Raw genomic sequence first — 13,272 nt, 5'->3', positions numbered from 1 at the left:
TTGGGAAAAGTATTACCAAGAAATAAGCGACGAACTCCTCTGCATATCGCAACCAAATATTGAGAACATCACTGAGGCCATTTTCCAAACTGCTAGGCGTTCGATACCACGGACGACTGGAAATACTGCCTCCAAATTTGCTCCATGGTGGACAGAAGAAATCGGCGCACTTATTGAAAACCGGAAACAAAAGTGGAAAAAACTACGAAGAACAGATAGAACAGCATCTGAATGGGAAGCCCGCAATGAAGATTTTCGCAAAGCCAGAGCTGATGCACGATCAGCTATAGAAAAAGGGAAGAATCATGCTTGGAGCGAATTCTGTAACTCTTTTAATCCCAATACCCCTGTCTCCGAAATGTGGCAAAAGTTCAGCAAGATCACTGGGCGAAAAGCGAACCGTACCAGGAGAATGTCTATCCAAGGTGAATTCACTGATGACCCACAAAAAATCGCAAACCATCTTGCTGATGTGTTTGAGAAAAGTTTCACTGCAAGTGATTATTCTGAAACACTACAGGAAATCAATTACGCACCGCCGCCGTCTATTCCCGAAAACAAATGCATAGATGTAGATTTCTCAGGACTCGAATTAAATACCGCTCTCAGTAAATGCGCTGGTAAATCAACAGGATTAGATCAAATAACTTACAGTATGGTCAAAAATATGCCCCCTGAAGCGAAAAAGATTATTTTAGAAGTTTTTAACATACTCTGGCAACGTGGCGAATACCCAAAACAATGGAGGAAAAGTATCATTATCCCTATTCCCAAACCGGGAGAGTTGAATAGTTTCCGACCGATCGCGTTGACATCGTGCCTAGGAAAAATATACGAAAGAATGGTAAACCGGCGGCTACAGCAACATTTGGAAAAAAACAATCTTTTGCACCCGAACCAACACGCATTCCGAAGTGGCAGAGGTACCACCAGTCACCTCAGTCAGCTTAAGGACATTCTAACTGAACATCGACATGATCAACTTCATTCGGAGTTAGTTTCGCTAGACCTTTCTAAGGCATTCGACCGAACATGGCGACCAGGTATCCTGAGAGCTCTTGAAAAAGCCCAAGTTGGAAATCGAACATTCCAGGTCATCACGAACTTCTTACGAGATAGGTCTTTCTGTGTTGCAGTAGGTGGACCTATATCATCAGATCGATCACAAGAAACCGGAGTACCTCAAGGATCAGTTCTATCACCTACTTTATTCATCTTGGTCATCAATGATATCTTCAAATGCATTCCCAAAAATATATCGGTACTTATTTATGCAGATGATATTCTTCTGGTCTGTGGAAGTAAGTTTGTGGCAATCTGTCGAAAAAGACTTCAGAAAGGAATAGATCGCATATTATCTTGGGCAGAAAAAAATGGCTTCGCAATCAATGCCAAAAAGAGTACCTTGCTGCACACATGCCACGGCACAAAAGGCAGACACCGATTTTCAAAACTGAAAAAGTTAATGGCTGACGGCTCGGAAATAATTCAAACACGAAACGCAAGAATTTTAGGAGTTCATATAAACCAAAAAGGAAATGCCAATAGCCATATAAAAATATTAACCAAAGAATGCTCAACTCGAATTCATTTTCTTAAAATAATAACTAGCCTAGGTAATAGAGAAACGCTGTTAAAAATTGGCTTTGCTACAATAATATCGAAATTATTCTACGGTTGGGAAATCTTCGATCCTGTTGATATTATGAGCCTAAAAACAGTTTACTGTAATATGCTTAGAACAATATCCGGGGCATTCTGTTCGACGCCCATTGAAGCGCTTTATGTAGAGAATGGAGTACTTCCTTTCGAATTTCTGGTAGCTGAAAACTGGGCAAGGAAAGCGATTTGGATTGCAGAAAGGGCGACCAATAGCGAAAACTATCTGCTTAACAGAGCTAATCATGCGCTAGCTGCAGTAAATAACGATCGTATCCCACCAATATATCGTCTTCTTACCGAAACTACCACAAAATGGAATGAAAAGCCGCCACGAATTGATTGGTCAGTTAAAAACCATTTCAAAACAGGTGGCAATAAGAGCTCAGCGGTCAGAATGTTCGCTAACTTAAAAGCCACTAAATACGATTTCGGAAGAGAAATCTACACAGACGGATCACTAGCTAGTGGTAAAATAGGCTTTGGCATTTACAATCCAACAGAGGAGAGCATTTATAGAAACCTGCCCGAAAAATTATCAATTTTTTCGGCTGAAGCTATAGCTATTGACGTAGCACTTGAACAAGCTATTTCTCCAACGGTTATTTACACAGACTCGGCTAGTGTACTGGCCGCCTTAGAATCGGGAACGAAACATCCAATCATCCAACATATTTTATCCCATAAAAATATTAAAAATGCAACGATGGTCTGCGTTCCCAGTCACGTTGGAATCCCTGGAAATGAAGAGGCTGATAGACTTGCAAATTTAGGAAGGAATGGAGAAAGGCATGTTACGAAAATCCCTAAAGCGGACGCGCTTAAGTGGTTAAAAACAAAATTAAAATTTCAACACGAGCGGAACTGGCGGAATCAGCAAGATGTAAAACTCAAAGAAATAAAGCAAACAACTAATAAATGGAAAGATGTTAAAAACAAGAGAGAGCAGAAGATCCTTACTCGACTAAGAAATGGCCACACCTGGATAACCCATAAACATTTGATGGAGGGAGCGGAGACACCGATATGCGAAACATGTGGTATCGAATTGACGGTCAAACACATCATACTCGAATGCCGAAAATACGAAAACTTGAGACGAGAAGTACTAACCGAAGGGAACCTAGCGGAAATACTGGAAAACGATCGGAAAAAGGAAAAATTAGTGATCAGATTTTTAAAACAAAGTGATCTATTCAATGTCATCTAAACTGTAAAAACTACTTTTTTAAGAGGGTGAAAACAATAGGTTAATCCCTCACTAAATAAAACATACAAAAAAAAAAAAAAATACATTTACTGAAGAAAGAAGTTTCAAACACGATCTTTGACTGCAGAATATTTAAACTATATTAGCGGCCTCAATTAAATGTTTATCACAAAATCAGATTTCATGTTTCAGGGTAGCTTTGATCAGTTTTTTTACGTATCCCCCATCTTCCAAATTATTGTTTTGGTGCCATTTAGCCAAGAAGGCATAAAAATATCAAATACAGACCCCATTCGATTTTGGCAACACGCCCGTACATTTTGTGTTGCCAAAAAATAATGTTGCCAACATCGAACGGTTTTTTTATCTCAATTTTTTTCAGTTTTTTCTACAAAATAACTGTTATTATTATCAAACACGTTATTTTTGGTCAATTTTCGACCATTTGTAGTCATTTTTAATTTTCTAATTATGTTTTTGAAGCATTTTCCACTTTTCTTGTTATGTTTATAAAATGTTTGCTATCATTTGTTTTATTTGCTGTTTTTGTCGTTCTTCATAATTTTTTAGTTTTTTTTTGTAATTTTCAGTCTTTTGCTTGAATTTGTTTTTTCATCAATTTTTTTGTTTTTTTTACTTTTTTTTTACACATGTTTACTCTATTTTATACCGAAAATCTATATATAATTTTTATTTGTTATTTTATTTAAATAGCTGGAAAATGAATGAATTTGAATGCGTTTTGATGCGCTGTTTTTTTTTACGTTGAAAAGAGGATGATTTTTTTTTCCAAAAAAAACTCAAACGTTATCTAACTTGAAAAATAAAAGTTTAAGAAATCTGCAAAAACACTTGAAGTTTTAAAATGTGTAAGTTTAAAGTGAAATCAGTAATTGAGGCCCTCAGGATCACAGGGGTACAAGCCCATAATCATAAATTTTGAGTTAAGTATACCTATCGATTCTTCATATTTCAGTGTACATCTGGTGCAAAACTCGAATTTTTAATAATTTTTTTTAACATTTTTTTTGATTGAATTCGAAAAAATACCGTAAACTGGGAGAACTTTGATCAACATGAAATTTTTGCAGATAATCATCATTAACTAAGTCTGAAATCAAATTATTTTTTTTGTTTCGATTATAGTCGTTTTACCATCTTTATGGCATTCGCGAATTTATCAACGTTGCAGTTGGCGGATCGTTATTGAAAAACTTATCCGGTACAACTGTGTTCGATGTTTACTCTTGGGCTCGAACTCGCGGACATCGGCTCAGGAGACAACAGACTTGCCAACTGAGCTATATCACAAGCCCTGAAATCAAATTATATGAAAACTGTTTTCTATGTTTGAAAGCCTATAAATTGAGTTTCAAATAGGGTAAATATGTTTTGTAGTTGGAGATTTTTGTATATTACTTAAAATGTAGTTTTAAAGTTATAAAATATCTTTTTTCGAAAACTCACAAACAAACAATTCTCCTGATAATATGATAGCATTTAGAAGAAAATGGGTTATTTTATATGAAAGTTTAACTTTTTTTTGGCCTAGGTATAATATTTGTGTTATTTTAATGGTTATTATATGATAATTTTTGGATATTAGAAAAAACTGATATTGTCTATGAGAAAGCCTGTATAGAACAAAAGGCTAAAAACCTTATCCAATGGATAAGTTTCAATAAAAAAAGAAAAAAGAAACAGTGAGAGGACCTAGGGAAGTGCATGATGGTAGAATTTCATTTGATTTTGAGGCCAAAAATTATTGAGGAATTTTTATAATTTTTGCCCCTAAATGTATGCAGCAAATTGTCCTTATTTTGAATTTATTTGTTTTTGAAAGAAAACGTTAAACAATTCAATTGAGACCAAACAAAAAAATACTGTTATTGATGTTTTAAGCCTACTGTGCTGATTGGCATCAATCCAATAATTTTGAAGATGTTGAGATGAGTTAAAACCATAGTGATCAAAGTAACTTTGGATAACTAATGTCGTTTGAATATTGTGCTATCGATGATCATACTTTATACTCCTTACCTCAGTAAGTATTTTAAAACTTTTTAGTGTTTCAAGAAAACAACCACTTCCAAAACATTCGCAAACGAATTAAAAAAGTGATCAATGTTCCCCCAGTTGACGGTATATGAAAAATTGAGCACCTTCACAACTTTGAAGCGCGACTTCTTGAAACTATCATATAGGCTAAGGTTGCCAGATTGCCCGGTTTTATCCGGGTTTGCCTGGATATTTAGTATATAATTTGAGAACAGTCCGGTCCGGCCCGGCCCGGAATTTCATTAAAAAATGCCAGGATTTTGCCCTGATTTATAATACACTTTATTTGGCAAATTAAACAAAAAAATCAACAAACATCTCCAAAACGAATTTTTTCGAGCAAGATATAAAAAAATTATCATGAAGTGTCTTTTCATTTTTTTTTCTTGATTTTTGTTGAAGAATTTCTGAGTTTTGACAAACTTTGCCCGGATATTGCCCGGATTTATGGTCGTCAATTTAAAATCGAATGCCCAGGTTTTGCCAGATTTTTATATAAAAATTGCCAGGTTTGTCCAGCCTGGATACGTGCTGAAAAAATTCTGGCATTTTTTTTTAATTCGTTAAATGTGGAAAACTAAACAAATATAAATCTTCTATAACTTTTTCTGGAATGATTTTTACCTATTATTAAAAGTTTTTTCAATAACAAAAGCTTATACAAAAATTGCATTTTTTAATTGCACTTCGAAAGAATATCAATTTTGTGGCTTTTTTTAGTTTATCACAACCTTTTTGAATTTGATGTTGAACATTTACAAAACACAAGATGCACTAAATAGAATTGAAACTGAAATTGTTTTTTGAAAAATATTTCATAACAAAAAAATTGGGGAGATAAGGGCATAACGAGCGCTCGGGGCATAATAAGCACTCCTCTTTTCTACAAAAGAACGTATTTTCTTATATAAATTTTCATGAGGATTTGTTTCGTACTTCTTCTAGCATTAATTTTTCACCAAAAAAGAAATCTTTCATATTCCACATCTCCATCCTCCATCCTACAAATTTTATTTAATTTCTGCTTATCCTACATCTCATCCCTACAAGCGTGTCTTTTATTTTCTCTCTATTAGCACTTCTTTTCCCAACATCCACAGAAGAAATACAATAAAAGGTTATAAACAATCTACATTGCACAAAACCGTTATATCGAGTGAATTTTTAACCAAAATAGAAAAAAAAAATCAAGGGAACATAAGGCGATACAACTCACACCTTCCACATTTTGTTTTTTACTCTGCTTGCTACTTGATCGAAAATTCGATTATTTTCTTCGAATTTCGAATTTCAATTCCTTCGCTTAAAACTATATTTATTCCCTCCTTCGAGATTTTCAGAAAGTCGAAGCGTAGATGACAAAAAAGAATATGATATTTGTTCCAGCCTTGTTATTGATCAACAGTGATTAGCGATTAGCGCTTTAAGGTTGAAGGGATAATTTTTTCAGCACGTTTAGCGTATTTAACTAACATTGAATAAGTTAGCTATTATTTATGCCCGGTTTCTGTGAAAATAGCCCTGATTTTGCCCGGATTTTTTCACGTTGTTTGCTAAATCACACAACTAACTCAAATCTAGACATTTAAATTTTTGCGTCCAAAGACGATTTTTCTTGAGCAAATATTAACAATATAATTATGAACGGTTTTTTGGAAGGCTTAAATACCATTTGAATCTACTGATGATGTGTTTCGATGGAAAAAAATACTGATTCAAGCATTTTATTGATCTTTGTTATAAATTTCATGGGTTTTACCTAAATGTGCCAGGATAATGCCCGGATTTTGGGTTGAAAATTTTTAAATCAAATGCCCGGATTTTGGCAGATTTTTAGATAAGAAAGCCAGGATTTGCCGGCCCTGTTCTGTGACGAAAAAAATCTGGCAGCCTCATACTCTCATACAAATACGTGACTTAAAACAAATATATGGGAGTTATCGGAATCAAAAAATAACGGAACTTTTGAATTCGCTATCTCAATAAAAATTTAGCGGCAAAATTAAACCGCTAACAAAAAGTTAACGGACTTATTAGTGATAAGCGGATTAGCGCTTTAGTGACGAACACTGGTTATTGGATGAATATAAGAAGTTATCTCGCAATCAGTAATGATCACGATCTATTTAGAAGAGAAATACACCATTTTGAATTATAGGTAGGGAAGAGTGGGGTATCTTGGGCCACTTTTTTCTTTGCATCATAACTTTTTTTATCTTAAAATATAAAAAGGAAAAAAATATATGGAAAGGTTTTCTTAATTTTTAAAATATCAGTAGGCATTTTTATTCATTTTTTAATACATGAATTTCCCAAGTTCAGACTGTTTTTAAAAAAGTATTTATTTTTATTCTGGAAAACTGTGGGGAAACGTGGGCCACCAAATTCTAATTGGCAAGATAACGTGGAAAGTTTTTAAGTTGACCCAAAACTGAAATAATTCATTTAGTTATTTTAAAGCAATTTCAGATTAGAGAGCCGGTATGATCAAACAATTCCTAATTCCTAGCTAGCGGAAGTTTCGGAAAAATTCCTTATATAGGATTTTTGTTCGTCTCTACCGCATTGGAAAATATGGACAAAATATTTTTCACAACTCTCTATTTGGCAAAAGAAAACTTAATAGACAGGTAAAACGTATTTTAAGTTCATAATGTGTATAAAAACACCAAAATATAAGTGGCTCAAGATACCCCACAAGCTATGATTTGCAAATTGGTTGCGTTTGTGTGACTTATTGATGTTTCATCAAAAATTCCATTTCCGCGTGAAAGAACATGACATTTTTGTTATGTAATTTAGGTCTCCCACGGATGCAATCAGCGGGTGCTTATTTAATTATGTAAGTATATTTTTCTAGACTAGTTAAATAAAAGAATCATATGATACGTATATAAGTCAACAACATATAGAAAAACATGCATACGCAAAGCGACGACCATGACAGTTGGATTGATATTTTTATCTCAGCTGAGATATTTAGAGCGGCCCACGTTACCCCACTCTCCACTACTAATTGAACCCATAATGAGCATTTTAGAAAAAATTTCCTGAAAAACAAAATTTATTTACCTTAAAACTTCATGTTACGATTGATATTTTGGATTGTTTCAATTTTTTCATGTGAGACAAAATTTAAAGTGATGAACAGAGATCTTGAAATCAAATTTTCTTCTATCCACCCATATGTATCTCAACCTCAACGTACCATAGCTAAGAACTCCTCGTTGTTATAATCTTCAGATGTGTACAAATTCTGCTTGCCGAAGTACTACGAACGACTTTCACACACTTTTAACATCAATACGAAACACTGGACATCAATTTTGAGATTGAGGGACATTGATTTTTTTTTTCAATCGGCTTACAAACATGACACAATAACACATAACATGTTTGATTAAGTAGAGATCACACAATTAGCTTTATTTGCATTCACTTTTTTTTTCAAATATTTACAATAATAGTTTTTCAAATCGATTGCACCCATTTTCCCCAGAATCAATTGCACTAATCACTTCCGGTTGCAACCTAATGAATGGTTTCTCTTACGGCTGATTCGACAAATAGCACCATTTGATCTTTTCAATCATGTTAATCACTGCTCCCTTAATCAGCATTTTAAACCCACCAGTTGCTGGTCAGTTTTCAAACACTCCCACAAACACACGCACAGTGGAAATAGCATCATTGGGATTCTTACTGTGAAGCGACCCAATTTTAAACTGATTTACTGCCCCAATAGCTTTCGAGCTGCCCAATCAGCACCCAATCTCGACAACCGGATCACCGAGGCTGTAGAACGATAGCAGCAGCAACAAAAAAGAATCGGCCTAGCAATCACGGGCCTCTAATTGGAGCGCGCACATTTTCACTACCCCCTTCGCCGTAATATCGTATTTTCCGTTAATGGATGCAATTTTCTCACACCCTTCCACAGATTGCACACACGCATTGACGCCTGGAGTTCTAGCTTCGCAAACAAATCGTCATCGAGTCAACGAACCATCGTGGGAACAAACAGACCGACACGTCAGATGCGGATGGTGTCCGGTCGAAGCACAAACATGGGTCAGAATTTTCATCCGATTGAACTTGTTTACTTCAAATAAGAAAAAAAAAATCTCGGACATAAAGCCTGTTAGCCCTCCATCAGCAGCATTTCGCCTGCAACGTTCCTGAAATGCCTCCTGGAAAAAATCACTCCAAAGGTGCAAAATCCAACACAAACCGCTCTGAAAGCCGACGGACCAACCGCCAAACCGGAAGTTGATTGGCTAATCCAAGCAGCAGCCGAGGGTCAGACTGGGGCTGTCCACTGTTATCCCGAACTCGAACTGGACCCACTGACCGAGAGACGGCACCACGTTCAGCAGAGCCTTCGACGAAGCAAACCGAAACCCGAATCAACGATGACGAGAAGCACGAACACGGCCAAAAGTAGAGCGGAGAGTTCAAAAGGTCGCAACATTGTCCGCCGAAAGCTCGCAGCTCACTGGCTGGTGACCTGCCAACAAACACTGACTGGTGCTGGTGCTAGCAAAGTAACGGAAAGCGTCTAGCAGCAAGCAGGAAGCTCAACAGTCTCCTCGAACGACACCCGACGGCCACCGACGACGACGATGAAGGGATGATGATGATGACGAACAGAACACACACAGCACAGGGGCCAACCAGTCAGCCCGCCAACCATCCGACAACGACTGGGTACCAGGAAGATGATGTTCTCCATTCCAGCCGACTAAGCCCTGCTTAGAACCTGTATCATCTGTCGTCGTTCTTGCCGATGCCGCGGCGGGATCCGGTGGATGGCGGCAGCAGGATTCACCGGAAAAGATGCAAAAGCTACTTTTCTCCTCGTGCAACCCGACGACACACAAAAACACACGGAACGGAGAACATTCTAACATAGTGGGTGGTGGGTGGCGATGGGAGATTCAGATGGGTACCCGAACCCGAACAGCTGCGGAGAACAATTGAGTTACAGTTTTTGAACTCTCATTGCGTATGGTGTCCGAATTTTCTAGTTATCGCGAAAGCATGCTGTTTCTCAACTCAACGGTGATCCAAATGAAATATTTGAAGAAGCTAGGATATGACCTGAATGAAAACTGGGTCCAAAACAAGCAAAGCAGGCAAGATAGGCCACCTTCAGTATTGCACTAAACAAACATTTTTCAACATTCTGAAAATGCTTGTCTATTTATTTAAAACTTTAATGGGTCCATTAACATTTGTGGACCTTCTGTGTTTTCTATATCACGTGAATTTGTCGAAAATCAAAAATTTAAATTTATAGGAGTTTTTTCTTGCAATTATTCAACTTTTCTCGAAAGAAATGACGGCATCTAAATGCAAAAAAAAAATCACCTGTCATCTGTTCTAATGATGAATATGAGCGAAACTTTTTTGTAGAGAAATGATTCCAACTGTGTAAGTTGAAATTTCAGAGAATATGAAAATTGATGTTAAAAACATGCGAAAAAAATTCGCCTTGTCTCCCGGTAGGACTTGAACCCACATCTTTCGCCTCTCCGGCCAGGGACCATGTATTAACATTCTACTACAGAAGACAACCTGGCGTATAAAAGTTATAGAAATATAAAGTAATAGTAATATTTCTATTACTTTCTATTTCTATAACTTTCTTACGCCAGGTTGTCTCCTGTAGTAGAATGTTAATACATGGTCCCTGGCCGGAGAGGCGAAAGATGTGGGTTCAAGTCCTACCGGGAGACAAGGCGAATTTTTTTCGCATGTTTTTAACATCAATTTTCATATTCTCTGAAATTTCAACTTACACAGTTGGAATCATTTCTCTACATTGGTCTCAACATTCATCACAAAACAAAAAATTTCCTTATTTAATTACTATTTCTATTATTTGATCAATTTAAAAAAAACATCCGAGGCAGAGCGATGCACGCCATGTCCGTTTGTCTTTCACATTCCTTTGCGGTTAAAAAAAAGGACAATTAGCTGGTTAGGGTCATATAGACTCGGATTACTATTTTGGCTGTATCTTCAAAACAACTGAACCGATTTCCTTATATTATATCATTTTGGAATCGTCTCTATGTTCACTATCTTTTAGCGAAGAGTAAAATAATCATTTTAATTTTTATGGCGTCTGGAAATCGAGCCGAAAGAAAGAATGGCAAAAAAAGATGGCATTTTTGAACAAAGATCGGGACCATCCCAGTTCGAATAATGAAATCTCTTTATGTCAGCTAAATTTTGACTGATTTAAAGATTCATTTAAAATAATGAACGTTTTTGGTTCCTCATCACTTCTTATTCACAACTCCTATATCTACCTCCCCGCGGTGCCGGCTGGGATGCGATTAACCTAAGCGGAGATCGGGTACCCATCCCCGGTGGGTGCTTTGGTCGCATGCAGACTGAGAAGGTGACCGCACGCGTCTGTTCCCCAGGTCAGGGACGGCTCAAACAGCGTCTTGCTTGCAGCCAGCGGCTGAATTTATGGAATGCGTCTCCCGCCAGCTAAGTCCAAGATGGCAGACCCATCGTGGGATAGGGACTTTAGGCTAACAACCTACTGCTCCCGATTCCTAAAATTGTTACGGAATCCGAAAGAAATGACCGACCTGAAACTTTGGCGACGACTTTTAGCATGAAAACACGGACACGAATAGGAACTTGGAACGTTTTAACCCTTGCGCAACAAGATAAGCTGGCTCAACTTGCTAGAGAAGCTAGTCGCCTTAAGCTTGAAATTCTGGGACTGAGCGAAGTCCGTTGGCCTAACTCTGAAGAACTCAGTCCGGGCAAGTCCTGCTTTACTCTGGCATACGAGGAGAACACGCTACTTGGGATCGAGGAGTTGGATTTCTGTTAAGCCCGCAGGCCTACGCGGCCCTCATTAGATGGGAACCGATAAACGAAAGAATAATCGTAGCCAGATTTCGAACACGGAACCTTAAAGATTGACTCCGACCATTTTGTAGAATTTTTTGGTAACAACAACATGGTGATCGGTGGATCGCTCTTCCTCAGAAAATCAAATTGACCACATCTGCATCAGCTGATCATGGAGAAGAAGCCTCCTTAATGCAGAAGCGCAGACATTGCATCTAACCATCACCTCGTCCTGGGCGAGATACGACTGAGAGTCGCGCGTGTCCAACAGCAAGAGGAGAAAGTCGGGTGTCGATACGACGTCCGCCGGTTGGAGACTCCAGAGGTGAAAAGGGCATACGTTGCACAGAAAGAATCCCGAGCCTCGGAATTGCCGACAGACGGAACAGTCGAAGAACAGTGGTGTGGAATCAAGAAAGCCTTTATCACGACGAGCCATGGTACTCTCGGTAAAGTTTGTGGAAGAAGAAGTGAATGGATGTCGGATGAAACTTAGAGAATGGTCGATGATCGGAGAAAGGCGAAAGTCGGAATTGAACAGGCATGTACCGGGCCAGCCAAAACAGCCGCCCGCTTGTTTGTAGACGAGACAAGAGAACCTGCACAACCTCCCTAGCCGAAGAGGGAGAAAGAGTCGCCGCTGATAGAGATATTCGATTACTTTATGACATTTCTCGCAGCCTTATTGGTGCAAGGACTAATGCAAGAATTCCGCTAAAAGACCGAGCAGGTCAGTTATTGACCGATCAAACAGATCAGCTCAAACGATGTACTGAGCACTTCGAACAACTCTCCCGAGTCACGAATAGCGAAGGCCAACATAACCCGCGGCTCGAAGCGCCAACAGTAATGGCGTCAATTCGGAAGCGCTCTTGCGGGCTGAAATAGAAACGACAATCAAAGACATGAAATCCAACAAAGCACCTGGGATCGTGCTTAAATGCTGGAAGCCGACCCTGCCCTGTCAGCACAAATGTTGCACTGTCTTTTCGCTGACGTTTGGGATACTGCGACATTCCCGGCCGACTGGATGCAGGGTATCCTCGTAAAGGTTCCGGGGAAGGTAACCTGACAGAGTGCGGTAACTGGTGAGGCATAACGTTGATCTGTACAACCCTCAAAGTACTCTGCAAAGTGATCCTGAACAGGATCCAGGAGAAAATAGACGCTACACTCCGACGGCAACAAGATGGATTCCGATCCGTATGATCATGTGTCGACCACATCTCAACGCTATAAATCATACTGGATCAAATGAACGAACTCCAGGGATCTCTTCTACTGGTGTTTGTTGATTTCGAAAAAGCATTCGGCCGACTTAACCATGAAAACATCTGTGCTGCTCTAAGGCGACGAGGAGTCCCAGAGAAAGTAGTCCATCTCATAGAAGCACAATACGAGACATTTTCGTGCAAGGTCTTGCAGGACGATGTCTTGTCCGAACCAAACCCGGTAACTGCTGGAGT

The 13,272-nt window shown here is 38.3% G+C and overlaps 1 protein-coding gene across 3 annotated transcripts in view; it reads right to left on the bottom strand.

Annotated features, from left to right (window-relative positions):
* LOC129740259 (dopamine receptor 1) overlaps window positions 1-9,643 on the bottom strand; it is a 708,993-nt gene extending 699,350 nt beyond the window's left edge. Inside the window, exon 1 of one of the 3 annotated variants that reach the window (XM_055731865.1) lies at window positions 8,136-9,643. The gene's annotated coding sequence lies outside the window, so the exon portion shown is untranslated. The remainder of the gene's footprint in view (window positions 1-8,135) is intronic. The other 2 variants (XM_055731866.1, XM_055731867.1) reach the window with 2 other exon arrangements.
* Between the last annotated feature and the right edge of the window lie 3,629 nt (window positions 9,644-13,272).

The sequence above is a fragment of the Uranotaenia lowii genome, chromosome 1, assembly GCF_029784155.1.
Source record: "Uranotaenia lowii strain MFRU-FL chromosome 1, ASM2978415v1, whole genome shotgun sequence".
NCBI classification, from domain to species: domain Eukaryota; kingdom Metazoa; phylum Arthropoda; class Insecta; order Diptera; family Culicidae; genus Uranotaenia; species Uranotaenia lowii.
Note: the sequence above shows the minus strand (reverse complement) of the source record. Positions and strands in the feature narration are given on the sequence as shown.